Genomic DNA, 13,093 nt, shown 5'->3' on the forward strand with positions numbered 1-13,093 from the left:
GCGATCAACTGTTACAGCTGACTGCTGTAAAATGTACTGTATGTACCAGTAAAGGAAAAACTACTTCGTTCTGTACAGTAAGTACTTGCAGATGTAGTGAACTTCTTAGCAAAGAGTTGCTTGTCTTATATATGTCAGCTAAGGGGAAACGCTGCTATTTACACTCATCGGACACTTTCTTAGATACACCTCACTAGTTTCATGCATAAACCCATTTTCCCCTCAGAAATGCCACAAATGATTCTTCGTGGCACAGATTCAACAAAGTGCTGGAAGATTTTGATTTTAGATTTTGGTTTATACTGGCATGATAGCGTCACACAATTGCTGCAGGTTTGTGTGTAGCCAACAAATGTGGGATATTCCACTACATCTCAAATGGACTAAGAACTGATGACTGTGGAGTCTATCTTGGTATGTGATGTGTTATCCTGGTGGATAACACACATCTTCAGAAGATGGGTACAATGTGGTCATGAAGGGATGAACCTGGGTTTTTGAAGCTATTTAATAGAAAAAAGGATTATGTCTTCTAACAAATGTATGCATTCTAATACACTTATACTTAATCATTGAAATACATAGGAGCAGGTTTGCAGTTTGTGTTAAGCTGCCATGTTCCCCCACCACCATATTTGAATACAGTAGCAGAGAAGGACATCATCCTTCTGACTAATCGCGTTTTACATATGTGGCTAGAGATCAGCCACATATGTAAAAGACCAAAGGTGGAGGAAAAGAAAAGCCAAAGGCATTCACGCTTCATGGAAGGACATTTAAATTTGTCTCTGCACCTTCAGACCTATGTATAAGGGCTCCCTTCACCAAAGAAACAAAAACACAAATCAAAGAGACAATGCTACTGGCATCTGGATAAAATGTTATCCCCTTCTTCCTCACCTCAAGTCTCATCTTCCGAACTAACCTCAGTGCGCTAAAACAGGAAAACTTGCATAAACATGCTTATTTAGTCCCAATATTGTTGCAAATACTAATTGTCAGGAAATTAGACATGCAAGTTTTCCATCTCATGACAGCAAACAGTGAGCTGGCACAAAACAACAGCTGGTTATAAGCTTACATTCACCTTGTAAGAATGAAACAAAGTTAAATCCACTTCAAAGCCAGTTTCATTAACACAGGCTTCACAGCAGCTAACACAGGCTAACAGCAGCTAACACAGGCTAACAGCAGCTAACACAGGCTAACAGAAGCTAACACAGGCTAACAGCAGTTAACACTCGCTAACAGTGGCAAGAAGAGCAGTCTTACTGACAGAAAAGTCCAGCATATCCTCAACAACTCACGTTAGCATCACCATCATCAGAGAGAAGTGAGCTACTCTGACTCATTCACCAGTGTCACATTCCTTTCACAAAATTTAACAGCCTCTTCAAGACACAGTTAATAATGGTGGATGCTTCTCGCTCGGCATTAACAGCTGAGGTAAAGAGTGAACTGACAGAATTCCAGAGGGAAAAACTCTGGGGTAGATATGGACCCGGTCCAAACAGTTGTAGAAACATGTCAGCTAGCTGTGGCCATTATGAGTTTTTTTATGAGTCATTATAAAAAACGATTTCATGATTTCTCTTAGCTGCCTAAAACATGTTTGCCCTACAGTGTCCACTGTAGCTAGGATTATGCACCTGAATTTTGAAGAGTTAGAAAGCAGAACTCAGTTGACTGCAGTCTCCAATCTATCGACATATAGTGGTTGAAAGTTTTACACAGTATAAATTTAAATCAGATTTCTTTCCTATTTTGATGCTCAGTTTAAACTTCAGCAGGTCATCTTTATTGTGTGTATATACTTAAACTGAACTGCTTATGTGTGGTTGGGTGATTAGATACTTGCATTAACAAGCAGTTGAACTGATGTACCCAATAAAGTGGACTTTTTATGCCCACCTAATGCAAGTCCAACATGGTTTCTTTATTACATTCATTGTTTTATTGTATATTTCTTTTTGATTTCAAATGCAGCACTACGTTTAATAGTGTATTTGTTGTTCTAACTTCTGAACAGTTCTATCCACTGGCTCGACTTAAATTAGCCCCTTAGTCACCTCAGTTTGCTGGTTGATTTAGTGGTTGGTCTATTATTAATTAGCAGAGAATTGGATACTTATCTTACCTACACCTCACAAAATCATGGGCAATTTCACATGCTAGGCATACTTAAAGAAAACAGTGCAGGTCATGAAGGTTGATGTTGGGGTTTTTTGTTACATTTTTGGTAAAACACACTTCATCATTCTGTTATAAACACACACACACACACACACACACACACACACACACACACACACACACACACACACACACACACAAACACAAACAGAGTACCAGAGGGGGACTGGCTGCTCAAGTTCCAGGTCTCCGGATGCCTTTAGCCTGTGGATAAATTAGCCTGCCCTGGAGACAGTGCAGTTTGGGCTTATCTCCAGCTTCCTCCAAATTGAGGTGGGAGTTAGTAGCAGCCAGAGGTATAAAGGAGATTTAGCCTGTCCGACAGGGCATTAATCTCCGTACCTCCTCAGCATCCTGCAAGTTTTCGAGCGGCTGTATCCCTCTGGCCACGTAAAGATTTGATGTCACCATGCATCCTATCAGCACTTCATTGCACAGTGAGTTCATAAGTATATGGCTTTAGGGTCTGTCTCTGGTAGAGCTTGTAAGGGAATAATAAGAATGGAGCCTTAATTGCTCATAGAGAGAGAGGCTCAGCTATCATGTAGCTGTTTGTATTCTGACCACTGCTGATATCCAATTAAACATATTTTTCTATTTTATGACAATTTCTGTGACTGTATGTCTCTGAAGAACACTGATGATGTTCTCAGTAATTACAGGTTGTCTAGTTGTTCAGAAATGTGTTGGCTCTCAAGACTTCTAATGAAAGAGCCCTTTTGGAGTTGATTAACATAAACGGCTGTTTTATTCAATAACTATTACACTTACAGGCTAAAAGCTCTGCTGTAAATAAACACCTTCCTATGACATACAATATAAGCCAATAATGAGAGGGTTTCATATATATACAACAGAGGAAAAAAGAGGAAGAACAAAAGCACAAAGCTCAAAGGATATGGCCAGTCTTATAAAAGCAAACACTGTTTGCTTTCCTCTGTTGTAGTCCTTTCTTGTTTTTACTACTGCCTTTAGTTTAACTGAAGGTTTTATTAAATATACCTTGCTATGTCTGTACCTATTTGCAGTAGATCTAGGCTGCTGGGAGCTTCCCATGATCCTCTTTTTCACTCACTGTGTGTTTACACACCTCTTTGCATTCAATTATTGTTTTTTTTTTAATCTCCGACTCTTTTCAACATGGCTGCCAGGGTGCAGCCACAGAGTCTGGCAGGTCCTGTGTGTTTGCCAAAAAGAAATATCAAAAACCCTTGGTTTTTACCATGTTTGTTTGGTCTTTTCTTGTCTTTCTACCTCCTCTTGAGCTTAACATGTCCACTGAAAATGGTTAATAATTAACACAGTTTGTCTTTCTCCTGAAGACTGAGCCTGGTTCTGCCGAAGGTTTCTTTCTGTTAAAAGGGAATTTTTCCTTCCTACTGTTGCCAAAGCGCATGCTCATATGGGGTCATCACATTTGAAGCACTCTTTTAAAGACTAACTGTAATATACATATATCCACTCACTGCCCACTTTATTAGGGAAAGCTATTCAACTGCTTCTTAAACCAAATATCTAATTAGCCAATCACATGGTAGCAACTCAGTGTATTTAGGCATCTTGACCTAGTGTAGGTGATCTGCTGAAGTTCAAACTGAGCATCAGAATGGGGACTTATTTGAGCTGATAGGAAGCCAAAAGCAACTCAAATAACCACTTTTTACTACTAAGGTATGTAGAATAGCATCTCTGAAGGTACACCATGTTGAAGCAAATGAGCTACTGCAGCAGAAAAGCACAGCAGGTGCCACTCCTGTTAGCTAAGAACAAAAAACCGAGCCTACAATTCACAGACTCACAACAGCTCATGAGTTTAGCTTTACCATGGCTGGTAGAGAATAACATAATGTCCTGTAATATGCATTACCAGAGGCATGGCCATGTTAAAAAGATGTTTTGAGGCGTTCCATGCTGAGTTCAGTTGTTTTTATGACATCATGGCAAGATACCCTTCTTTTAAAGCTTCAGTACTTTAGTGCAAGCTTTCCATCAAGTAGAAAACACCCTAAAAGCTTAATGCTGCTTACCAAACTTTACAAGAAAGTTGATCCTCCTGGATCATGTTCTTCTTCATTTTTTATGACACCAATCATGTTCACAGCATCATAGAGCCAGAGTTAGATCTTTGTTTTTGGTGTTTTGAGTGTTTTTTCTGCAACAGATAATGTCCTGGCTGGTTTCATTTTCTGATTTTAGTTTAGAAATCTAGTATCTGTTCATTGTTAGACTTTGGTTTATATTTTATTGCTTGAATTGAAAATCCTGCTTCCTCTGTGTTTCTGTGTTGTGTGTTTTTCTAAATGACTTTCTGTTTTATTTTGGTAGTCTTTTCTCCCTTGTGTGTATTTAGTTTTACTTCCTTTTTTTGTCGTCCCTTGATTGTTCACTCCTGTTTGTTTACCCACCTGTTACACGTTCTCCTAATCAGCCTCATGAGCCTTTGTATATTTATAGTCTCACTTCTCTCCTCATCTTTTGTGGTGACATCTTTTATCCTGCCTTGTGTTTTGCTGGCTAGTTGCTTCTGTTAACTATCCCTGCTTTGCATCAGCCAGTGTTGGATTTTGTTATTAACTTTGTGGACGAAATACAGGTCAAGTATTTGTTCCGTCTGCCTACCTGAGAGTCTACATTTAGATCACTGCTTGCACAACATGACAGAATGAAAGTGTGGGAACTGAAAGTGTGGTGGTATTATGTGCCCTTCTGTGTGTCCTACTTCTGTCCGCATGTATTGTGATGAAACACTAATGATATAAACCCATGTCGTTACTTAACAGCTCCTGGTGGCAACTCCCACGAGCACATTTATAAGGACATGGGTCAAAACTGTGACTCACCGCTGGATTGTAGGAGCTGGTTGTTCATTCATGATATAATACCGAAGTCACACATCAACTCGTCAGTGTTAGCAGAGACACTGACTCACAATTGAAAGATTGGTTTATTTTGGCTCATGACTGCTTTAACATCAGCACGAGAACCACATCAGTTTTACATTTGCTTTTCTTTAGTAAGACTCCAACAGATCCAAAAAGCTTCAGAGCTCTACTTGATTTTTTTGCATTAAGTATTATGACATTGCCAATTATTCCTAATTGTGGTGTAGTGGGAGTTATGCAATGTGCAAACTCTGAGCAAGAGGAAGCATACCAAACACCATCCCTGCAGACATTATTGTGTTTGTCTGCTTGCAGTAATAGCTAGTGTAGGTGTAGCGCTGGCACAAACCGTGGGTGGATTCATTATGTTTTCAGGTATTCCACCCGTACCTGCATCTTGTTCTCTTGAATACCTTGAGAAAATGTATTCAAATTTGGTACAAATGTTGGACCAGGTCAAAAGTCATCTTCTCCTCGTGTCATTGTAAGTGTGATGGCTTGAGAGACTCGTATTATCAAGGACAATAATACAGTTTGATCTTTGAAGCTGTTGAGAAAATCTGGGACCGGGAGGCTAAGCCAACATCGGTGAAGTGACAAAGTATGGTTGGCAGGTGTAGGCAGGAGACAACAAACCAGTGCGTTCTCATGCTGAGGTGTCACATAATCCTGCTTTGCAAAATGCCACCATTAAGAGCAACATTTCTTTTGGCATCAGGGGCTTGATGCTGTGTCCCTGGCAACTTTGGTCGCTAAGAGATGAAAACCTCATTTTAAAGCTCTGCAAAATCTGCCTCAGGAAATTGGAGGGGTGTCAGTGTCAGGTACTTAGTTTAGCTTCTTTTGTCTCATTGTTTTGTTTCATGTACACCCTCATTTTACTTTCATCTGCTGGGTAGTTTTAGGAGCTTTAACCTACTTAGAGTTAGGAAAAGATTGTCACTTGGGTCATTATGTGCACAACTAGCCAACTAAGATTCAAATGTGCTGCCCTCACTAGCCAGCACCATAAATATTAGTCCGTAAAGTAATTTATTCTTATTTTATTAATATATAATGTAAATCACCAATTGATTCTGAGATATTAAAACACCACCTGCCACTAACTGGGGCTACAGTCCCAACAGATGGCGGCACTGCAGGAGAGAGCTGTGTTAACCAACACGGTTGGGCAATACTTTTATGTAGAAAGTGGCATGGAATTCAACAACATTTGTTTCCTCATCAGATTATTGTTTTGAACTTACCAGTGACTCGTGAAACCAGCGAATCATTCAAGACCAACCTTCAAGATTTCATCATTGGTGGGGATAGGGGACAACCTTTGTAACCTAAGTAACACCCCTTAATTGTTTGGAAGAGTGCAAAGATAATGCAGAAAAATGCAAAAATACTTGCATGTTTGACACAACTTCCTTTTATCTGGGTTATTGTCAGTTATCATGCCAACCCGTAGCTCCCACTAGTTAAATACCTTCACAGACGTTCAGCAGACTTTTATAACGTGAGTCTAGACAGGCATGGATATAAACTGCAACTTGATTGGCTGCCGGAGGCATACAGCCGCATGGCAGTAAATCTAGTTATTCATCTTTTTCTGGCAAATGTATCCCTGTACCATCTGTTTGATGTTGACATTGGATGCGTCTCTGGTTATGAATTGCTGTACTGCCGCATGAGCCGTACCTGTGATGGAATGAGCGGCATTTGATAAACAGCTGCATTTAGATTCAAGATCACGTCCTCCGCTGTGTCCTCCGTCGGGTGATTCATGCTGACTCCTCCACCTCTGCTCACGATGTAAATCAGCAGAGCAGCTGGAGCAGCCTGATCGCACAGAACCTTCTGCTCCTAACCTGTTATTACCTCATCTTCCTGCCACTGTAGCAGTGCTGATGATAGTACCGCCGCACACCTGTTAGAGTCTCTTTTGTGGCTTCTCACAATGTCTTTGTTACTATTCCCAGACTAATTCTGTAACAGATAGCATAATAGGAGTCAGTGCCAAAGGGTATCAGATATGAGCAGAGCAGGAGAGATGATCTCATTGGAGAGAAGCTCTTTAGTTCCTTCTCAGGCAGTGTGCTCGCTGGGATTAATTTCTTTAAATCTGAACCAAAAATTTGTAAACTGAAGCTGTCAGGGTTGGGTCTACGACCCAACGTTTTGAGTTTATTTTGTATTTTTGATTTTTTTTTTTTTTATGTTACATTGCCATAATATTAGGTTCTTTGGTATTATTTAATTTGGGTTTAGTTGAGTTTTTATTCTAGGTTTTAGTTTAATCCATGTCTCTGTGATTTATGACTCTTTTCCTGTCCTCTGTATAGCCTGTCTTGTCCTCTGTGTTTTTCTTTCTGTTATGTCAGTGCTTTAGTCTCTTCCCATTTTCCATGTCTCCTCAGGTATTTCATGTCTGCGTGTTCCACATTCTAATTGTCACGTTCGTGTTGTCATGTCTACGTTCCATGCTGTTTCCCGTTTTATTGTGAAAGTCCCTGTCCTGTTTGCAGCGTGTCTACTTTTGCTTCCCCTTGTCTCGTTAGGTCTGATTTGTCCCAGCTGTGTTCCCACCTGTTCCCCATCCTCTCATTACCCTTCTGTGTGTTTAAGTCCTCCGTCTTCCTCTGTTCTGTGTTGGGTTGTCTGTTTATCTGGCTACATGGTTCTGTGAGTTTCGGCTCTTCATGTCTCGGGTTTTTCCCGCAGACTCTGGTTCAGGTTCATGTTTATCTTATGTCTTAGTTTTTCATGTTCCTGTTCAGGCCATGTTAATGTCACAGTTTTCATGTTTTAGTTTTGCCCAGTTTAGGTTTCAGGTTAGTTTTTCTCCAGTTTGTTTTGCCTTATTTTTTTGTTTTAACATCAGCCCAAATAAACTGCTCACTTTCTGTTATACTTAATTTTTCTCCCGTGTCTGCGTTTTTGTCCACACCTCAAACACACCAGCGATCCCCACTGTGACAGAAGCAGCATTTAGCAGTCTCATAAAAAGTGTTCTTGTACCGTGTAATAATAAATCATGGGCTGTTGGTGGTGTATTATTTAAACAGAGGTACATTATTTTTTATTAATACACATAAGGGCTTGCATGCTTGTCTTTGAGCCAGGTCCTCTGGCCCCTCAACAATGATGGAGCTCTAAGAGTGCATTTTATTCCCCAACCCACACCAACCTGCTGTTTTCCACTTATAATGCTAATAACAATCATTAAGGTGGATATTGCAACAATATTTTCTGAACTAAGTTGAATTTAATGGACCTTTGAGGGGCACAATCTGTTCACATACAGCAAAGCCACTCTGTGTTACCTTGTTTGTCACAAAACGTGTGCTCAAGTGAACGAACCCTCCATTTACAAAACGAGGACATCAAACTGTAAAAGAAATGCCAGCAAAACAAATGAATAACACATGAAATATATTAAATATTGAAATAACAATATGGCCTGTAAAGGTAGGTCTTACTTTGCAAGCCTCTTGGTTCAGCAGCAGATTTTTGTTGCAATGTCTAGACCAGGGTTAAGGAACTCCAGGCCTCAAGAGCTGGTGTCCTGCAGGTTTTAGATATCACCTTGGGTCAATACACCTGAATCAAATGACTAATTTATTACCAGGCCTCTGGAGAACTTCAAGACATGTTGAGGAGGTAATTAAGCTGTTTAAATCAGCTGTGTTGCATCAAGTAGACATCTAAAGCTTGCAGAACACTGGACCTTGAGGCCTGGAGTTCCCCCACCCCTGGTCTTGACCAATAGAGGTCACAGCTGAAGAATGTTCACCTTCAAAGTAAAAGCTTTGCCTTACTTTCTAGGTGAATGGTGTCTGTTACAGGTTTGTTTTGCAGTTTTCCCAGTTTCACAACCACTCGGAGAGACGTTGGCAATTGTTTGCAGACAAATCGGCGTCTTAGAACAACAGCAATCTGCTAGCTATAAAAACAATCACAAAGAGATTTATGGTGGAGCACCATATATACTGTAATCTCCACCAGTAATCTCCACCAACCACTCGCACCTTGACAGGGCATGAACCACATACACACTTTGTACTGGTGACCGGTGGTTGCAAGGCAGTCTGTGACCAGTCTCCAGATGTTCACAGACACCAGGTGCCCCCTGGTCTCAATTATTGGCAGCATTTTGTAGAGGGTAAAGAAGACTTGGCAGATGTTTGACTTGAAACGACAACTATTTTTTTTCTGTTGTAGTCTGGAGAGCTGTTGCTCAAGATCACCAGTGAATGTTAACAAGGACTTCATACTTCATATTTTTTCAGTCTGTCTATTATCCTTGAGTATTCTCTGAAAACACAACAAGTAAAAGATTTATCCTTTGGGCTCGTTCACATTCATACGTTTAGGGTAAAAGGTTCCACTGCTGGTCCACATATTAATCCACATCACAGTTATTCATGAGATGAATGTTTGTGTCAAGACACATCAACTGAAGGAGGAAGACTAATGAGAGAAGATTCCTTTGCTTTTATCCACGGGGTAAAACATCTATTTATAGTCACCTACATCAATATATTTCCCTCTATGCAGCCTCCGTCTAATGCATCATAAAGCAAGCTTCACAAGCCTTCCTCTCTGATCAGAGATGGCTTTTGATATTTTAAATAAGGTATTAATTAAACAAAAGACATGTGGGGTGTTTTCTTTTTAAAAAATTAAACAAAAACCTTTAACCTTGACAGCACAGAAAAATCATCAACAGAGGAAGAGAAACAACATTCACTCAAATACGCTAAGTATGAGTTTATGTCTGTGATCCTTCAATTAAACACTTAACATCCTCCATACCCAGACAAGAATGCTGCTGCTTTGTGTTGATGCCTTTCGTGCCTTCTTGTTTGTAATATTGTTATAGATAATTTGCCGGAACTCTTTCACACCATCAATTTAATACCTGAATTATATTATTTCCTACCATATGCATTACAGAGAGGATTACATGTCTGATCAGAGAGCCATGCATTTTTTAATGGAGGCACCGAAAGCTATAAAAATGCCTGTTAGGCTATAATGGGTGGTGGCATTACATAACTGTCTGCCTACTTACCCCTTTAACTGTAATTGTTCTTATAATAGAAGCACCCCCCTCTACCCTGCCATTAATGAGTTAACCTTTGACCTTTTGTATCCAATGCCCTGTGGAAAATTGCACCAGTATAAAGCAGAGCAGTGATTTCTTCAGCTGGGTGGGAAATTAGATAAATACCAGCGACTGTGATACCAGCCACATTTTATATAAAGCAACAGTGTCAACCTTCCCGACTCTCTAACAACCGGTTGTTACTTAACAAATATTAGATTTCACAATAACTTTGCAGTACTGTGTTGTACTGTATACACTTTTTATTATAGATTGTTTTTACAGTCAGACATATGCCATACAAAACTTTTGTTGTCTCTCTTACAATCTGAAAATGTATTCGTTTTGATAACTATTCATGTGTTGGCACTGAACGCTGCTGTATTATTTTGGTTTTGTTTTTTGTTTTTTGTTTTTGGATGAATTGTAATCATGAAGATAAAGTGAGGTCTGTTTCCTTGTTACGTCATGACAAATGAAGCTAACATAATATGAAGTTGATTCAAATGGATACATTTACATTTTACAGCTTCTCACTGTACTGTAAAGTGAGGGATGCTGTCATTAGGCTAAAAATAAAAAATAAAATAAACCTAAATAAATCGGAAAGACAGCAAAAACTTTAGAAGTGGCCAAATTATCAATCCGGTAAAAAAAGAAGTAATCCACTGGCCAGCAATGCAACACCAAAAATCTGGAAGACCACACAAGACAACTAAAGTACATGATGACAGAACTATGTTCATAGTTAATTAAAACCACTTAAACATCTGTTCAAGTCAAGAACGCTCTCTAGGACGTTGCATATCCTCATCAAAGTTTTAGATTAAGAGATGCCTTCGTGAAATGCAGAGGGTTTCTCAATGGACAAAATACAGCCTTCCTTGGAGTCCACTGGCCCTAGACTTCATACAGTCATTGACTGCAAAGGATTTTCATCAAAGTATTAAAAAATAGGCATCCATCCATTTTCTTCAGTCATGGAGCCAGATGTGGGGTACACCTGGACACTTCATTAATCTCCCTCTTTGGCTCTTGGAGGAGGCGGACGCATCTTTCCCCCCTCCCTCCCTTATCTTCCCTGCTGCTGCTTCTATGTGTTTGTCTAGTCTCGTCTAACTCTAACCCTCAAAGAGTTTTACAGTCTTGTTCTCTAAAACCTAAAGAATTATGGATTTGATCAACTGGTCCCGTAATGGAATTGACACCCTGCTAGGCTTGCGAGAGCCCAATTGTCCTGCGGAGACGTTTGCTGCCGGATACTCGATGGTCGGTTGCGTCGTGTGTCTGGCAACACTCTCGATGGAGGACAGTGAACGACATCTATCAATTTGGAACCATGATAAGAGAGTTCGGGCTGATTGGAGCTGGTTCGGACCTAGCTTATCGAAGAACAAGAAGCGGCTACAGCTGTTCAAAATCCCATAAGGCTGGCCGACATGATAGATGATTGGCAGGGCTGTGTACTCAGACTGCATTTTGAACGCAATATGGATAAGATCTTGGAGAAGCTCATGGCTCTGCAATATGGATAACATCTTGGAGAAGAACAATGGGAATTGAGAGAACTGGTGACCAGTGATGGACATTAGACCAACTGGAAAATTGGATGCAGTTGGCCCCCCTGGCGCCAGCTGAAGGCCTGCCAAGGTTGAAGCTGACTGGAACAACAACTTCTTCCCATGATGTCAGAACTCTTTGTACCTCCTCCAGGCCACCTGGGTCCACTGGAGACTGTTGACTGACGCTTAACCGGGCGTGGTAACACTTTCTCTCAGCTGAAAACGGGATACAAACACACACACACACGCACGCGCGCACACACGCACGCACCCCCGCGCGCACACACACACATGCACGAAGCACGTACACCGATACGCCCTCACTATCACCCTCCCTACCCCGAATCCAACGCCTCCTCCCATGCTTACCTCCCATCCGATGTGGACACCGGATCAGCTGGAGGCGCAGTCGAAGATTGCAGCGGTCCCAGATCAGCTGTACACAATGGAATACTCTCCCATGTTGCTAGTCTGTGTTTTATTGTGCTATGTTGTGTTGATATCTGTGCATTCCTGTATTATCATTTTGTGTTACACATTTGTGTAATGTTTTTTTCCCCTTGCTACCTAGCCTGACCTGTCTCCCCAATGTGATGTTTGTGTATTGTATGTACGGTTGGCAAGGCAACTGCAAATGACAAATAAAGGCTATCTCATCTCATCTATTGCAGGGCTAACAGAGAATAACCAGTTTACAATGATCAATTAAGCTAGCATGCATGTTTCTGGACTGCAAGAGGAAGCTGGAGAACTTGGATAGAACCCACAGTGGTACAGATGTACGCTCTGCATAGCCCCAGCCATCCAAAGGATTCAAACCTGGAACCTTCTTGCTGTAAAGTGACGATGCTAACCACTTCACCTCTATGCCACCCCAAAACAATCATATTTAAGTGTCACATGTCAGTTTAATTGGAAATCACTGTGATAGTGCACACAAGCAAAATTACTAGAGATATTTGCTCACATACTTATAGACCTGACTGCCTGTTTTCTTGTTGTATTGCAAATGAGGTGGGGGGGGCTGTTTTATGCAACATGGTTTTTCTCAGATGACTCATGGGTGGACAGGGTGAGACTAAATGTGACTTACTTGACAAAGTGAAATCGTAAAATTGGGCAGAACATTTTCACAGCAATTTGTTGCATTGTGTTCATTAAATGGAGATTTTATTGCCAGTTCGGAGGCTTTTTGTAAGCAGCCTCAGTACGTTTAACGAAGAACCTCAGCACTGGCAATTATTCGCTCACAAGGGACCAATATTAGGAAAGGTATGCATTGTGCTAGTTCAACAAGAAGCTTTCATCTATATTTTTCAAGGTCCATGCCGACTACATGAAACTGTGACGGATAATTCACC

The sequence above is a fragment of the Neolamprologus multifasciatus genome, chromosome 17, assembly GCF_963576455.1.
Source record: "Neolamprologus multifasciatus chromosome 17, fNeoMul1.2, whole genome shotgun sequence".
NCBI lineage: Eukaryota > Metazoa > Chordata > Actinopteri > Cichliformes > Cichlidae > Neolamprologus > Neolamprologus multifasciatus.